The following is a 4,456-nucleotide window of genomic DNA, read 5'->3' on the forward strand; positions in this document are numbered from 1 at the left end:
AGTGGCCCGGCTTCCTCGCAATCAAAGAGCTTCAGGTCCCCAGGGGTGCAGACCAGCACAGGGGCAGAAACAACCACACAGCATATCAGCGCATTCCAAGTGTATGCACGGCGTGGTCTTTAGGCTGAGCTTCGGAGACCAGCAAGATTTTTACCAGAGCGGGATGAGAACGGCTTGAGCAAAAAGCTGCACCCAAACAACAGAGGAAGAATTCTGAAAACAGCAGCCACAACATCAGAGCAAAGGGCAGAGCAAGGGGTTAGAGGGAAGCAGAAATTCGGGGTCGGCCAGGGACTGTGAACGTAGAGAGGCTGGTCCAATCTTTGTGAGCTAGCGAACGTTTTTGATGGGACTTGGCTGTGAGACCTCATCAGAGAGCAGAAACACCTTACAAACTTGGCCTTGTCTCCAATGTTTCTACTTATTAATAAGAAAGATACTCATTAGTACCACTGCTACATGCCCCACAAATTCTTTGAACAAGGTATAGACCCAGCCTCTGTTTGTCCTCTGTAAAGCAAAGCAAACCTTAGGGTGAGGGGTGGGTCATTTCTCTAGGCATTTCCCACCTCTCAAAAATTTAGGAGCTGCTCCAGCAGTATCGAAGGGGCCTGGCACCCACCCCATCCCCGGCACCAGTGCTAGCCCAGCGTGACTTTTTAGAGCACTGGGTCATCGTGTAACGATCTGGAAGTGGCTGCCGGGGAGGCTTCTTAGCCAGAGCACACAGGCTCTTGCCGCTCCTGGGAGGCAAGCCCTGGTGAAATGGAAGGCCTTCAAGATAGCAAACAACGCCGGCAGGGGAGAGCGGGCCCCAGCTAGGTGGCCAGCCTCGGTGAGCACTGAAATGTCACACTGCCTTGGCACATTCCGATCCTCCTGTTTCAGTTAGGAGACACTTTTCACTTATTTAAAGGCGTCCAGCTACTGCTAGCCTGTAACATCTCTTTGCCGAGCAAGAGGAAAAAACCCATGTGTTTAAAATATGTTTCGATATCCTTCTGGTCCCCAAATCCAATGGCTTATTTTTCAATTACCTGAAAATTGTTTAGCAAAAAAAAATTATGGTATGTAATTTATCTCTTACTGCATTGCTTTAATAAGGCATTTTCCCCAGCAACCCCATCCACCAGCGAGGGTCCCTGGAGTGGATATGTCTTTTACTGAAGGAAGCTTCAGACTGGGGTCAGGAACTGCTGCACCTTTCTCTTGGTTGTCTTGGGTTCTTGGTTTCTCTTTCTTTTTCTTTTTTTGGTTTCTCCTTCTGAAAGTGGGATATATATATAATGTGTTGTAGTGAATGAAGTAAGTCTAAAAAATATTTTGAGACCCAGGTATGAAAATTACTAGGTCCAGAGCCAGATGTAGCTCATCTTCACAGAAATATGCATCTTTTCAAGTTTTATGCAACCTAATTTTCTTTTTTTTTTTGCAGCGTTCGGGATGGAAACCAGGGCCATGTTCCTGCTGGGCAAGCACTCCACTACTGAGTGACATCGCCAGCCTCGGAACCTTCTTACTGACCAAAGCATCCCACACTTTTTTTTTTGGTCTTTTTGAGACAGGGTCTCGCTATGCAGTTCAGGCTGGCCTTGAACGCACTTTGTAGCCCAGGCTGGTCTCGAACTCACAACAATCCTCCTGTCTCAGCCTCCAGAGGGCTGGGATTACAGGCATGCACCACCACGCCCAGCTGGATCTCACGCTTTGTAGGTACCTTTAAGTGAATGCATTCATGAAGTGAAAAAGCATTTTGCCCTCTTAGAAATGTCCCAACCATTTGGATTTTCTTAAAACAAGATCTACCCCAAGGGGAGCTAGGAGTGAAGTACTCGGTACTGTGTGCCGTGCTCGCGGAGTTAGTGGGCCCCTTGTCTGTGCGTACTGAGCTCTGGAGTCTGACTCTGCGCTCACTTCAGCAGCACATGCACTGAAATCAGAGTCTGGTATTGATTGCTTACCTTCTTCAACTCATGGACCTGGTCAGGCCTGTTCCTCTTTGGAGCTCATAAGTTCTTCTAGGAGAGGAAGAAGGGAAGTCAGTGAAAACTAAATGAGTTAATTTTGCTATTTTTACTAAACTTGGGAAGTGGGATGAAAGAAAAGCCCAAATCGATTATGGAATTGTATTTGTAGATAAATTATCACTGCTACCCTCAGACAGGATAGGAAAATGCACACATTTAAATGCCCCATTGATAAGAATTACTCTCCCACCATAATGCAGTCTATAAGGACGGCCCGTGGGCTCTGGCCAGGACAGTTAGGGAAATCCTGGGGCCAGCTCTGCCCCTATCCTGCGAAGGACAGCAACTGTGTAGCAGGAATCCTGGAATTCAGCTCTTTGCTGCTTCTGTGGTTTTGCTTGAATGAAGGGCCTTTGTCTGTGTGGAAGAGATGAGGCTTTGCCTGTGTTAGCTTCACTCAAGAATTACTCTGCTTTAGATTTATTTGATATATGGAAGCACAAAATCTTTCCGTAAGTACATCACAGTACTTTTGAACATTTGAGAAAAATACTTTGATGCTTCTTCAAAAATTCTAATAGACTTTTGTGTAACTATCAGCCTTTTGCTTGTATTTTTTGTTGTCCCCGTAGCCCTCCCTCTTAGTAGCCCATCAGCTGCCTCTACTCCTATGAATATTTAATAGGGTGAGTTTCCACATTTCTAATGAGATTTCCACACTTCTAATGTTTATTACTATTCCTTCAACTCTCATAAAGGTTGTGCTTTTTCCCAGTACTAATTTAATAACTCTGAGAATAGTCAACAGTACAAGCACAAATCCCTTAATTGGCTCTACAGAGAGAAAATGTATGAAAAAGGTACTGTTACAACAGACAGCCACAGAATCATGCGGGGCAGCTCCAGCACAACGGAAAGAGCACGACTGGCTTTAGAATGATCGCTCTGCCTCTTGCTGCATGGGTGAGTTTGAGTGGGTTATTGAGCCCCTTTGAGCCTTAGTTTTCTCATCTATAAAATGGAGATCATAATACCCTTCTAGGTTTCTATGAAAATTAAGCGTTTATGAATGAGTTTTGTATACTATAAAATGACAAAGTGTTACATTATTTATACCCCTATGATTTTTAAAGAGCTTAAGAAAGAAGTTGAGGGTCTGAGATAGACAATTATGAGGCAAAAGAAGGTGGGTGCTGAGCCCTTAGTATTGCTAAGTGCAAGCTGCCCCGGAATACTAACATATATGAAGAGTAGGCACCTAACTCCACGGGTCAGCGTCCTGTGTATTGATCCAAACATCTCCATGGCCTCCAACTTCTCAAGTCACTATTAGATGTAACGGCAAAATAAAACATGCTGCTGGGGATGTGGCTCAGTAGCAGAGCACTTGCCTACCAGGCACGAGACTGAGTTTGACTGTCAGCACATGTGCGCACACACGCAAAGACTGAGCAGTCAGAATAGTATAGTCCGGAGCACTCGCCCCAATTTCTCTGACACAGTCAAGAGCGAGGGGGTTCGCTTTCTTGTCCACACTATCATTGACTTCTTGGCTGTCTTCCAAACCACCACACCCAGCGCTATGTTAGCCTCGGCTTGCCACCCTGAAAATGATGGGACGTGGCTCTCTTCCTTCACCCAGGAACTGCTGACACCAGGCTGATGTCACTGCGGCCTTGGGAGGAGCAGAGGGAATGAATACATGCTGCGTAACTCTTCCAGATGAGTACCAGACACCGCTGATCTCCTAAAACCTGGGCTACCTCGCACGTACAGAGCACAGTACACCCAGGCTTTCCTTAAGCTCTGGATTACGCTCGCCAGCCCTCCCCTTCCTTGTCCTTTCTAGGCTCTTCTTCGGGGTCCCAATAACCCTCTTGAGATTGTTTTTCTGTTTCTGTCTCATGAGGAACAGTTTAACCTGGTTTTTGTGTGTTTGCTTTGGGGTTTTTGTTCTGTCATTGCTAATCTTCTCCCATTTGAGCGTTCCAGAGAGAAGCTTGCCCTTCACAGCCAAACAGGGACGAAGGATGGACGAGTGAATGTAACGACCGTGGTGCTCACACACAGTTAAAACAAGCTTTCCAAGCAGAACCGGAGGAGGCGCTCAGCTTGTTACAGGAGGTGACGAATGCCCAGCAGTGGAGATTTCTCAGGCAGTCATCCCCAAGGCAACATCTCAGGCCAGGACCGCCTTTGCCCAGGGAGGGTTGACTGAGCTCTGTGCTAGAGAGTCACCTTTAGGAAGAACTCAGATGGCATGGAGGATCCAAATTGCTAGATAAATGCAAAGGAGGATGAGCACTAGGAAAAGACAGTATGGCTTTAGAAATAGTTCTCAGAACATAGCCCAGATGACAGGTTTAGCAAATGAATGGGAGGTGAAACGGTAAAGCCAATAGACATATTTGGCCTGCTACACTCTTTTGTGAATCATTTTCTTTCTCTCTCTCTCTTTTTTTTTTTTTTTTTTGTCTTTTTGAGACAGG

At 46.0% G+C, this 4,456-nt stretch overlaps 1 long non-coding RNA gene across 1 annotated transcript in view; it reads right to left on the reverse strand.

Moving 5' to 3' along the window:
- Positions 1 to 1,085: 1,085 nt before the first annotated feature.
- LOC106148417 overlaps positions 1,086 to 4,456 on the reverse strand; it is a 10,267-nt gene continuing 6,896 nt past the window's right edge. Inside the window, exons 2-3 of the long non-coding RNA XR_001233840.1 lie at positions 1,962 to 2,018; positions 1,086 to 1,264 (exon numbers count right to left, since the gene is read on the reverse strand). This is a non-coding gene — a long non-coding RNA (uncharacterized LOC106148417). The remainder of the gene's footprint in view (positions 1,265 to 1,961; positions 2,019 to 4,456) is intronic.

This window comes from Chinchilla lanigera, unplaced genomic scaffold (genome assembly GCF_000276665.1).
Source record: "Chinchilla lanigera isolate Chin_1 unplaced genomic scaffold, ChiLan1.0 scaffold00020, whole genome shotgun sequence".
NCBI lineage: Eukaryota > Metazoa > Chordata > Mammalia > Rodentia > Chinchillidae > Chinchilla > Chinchilla lanigera.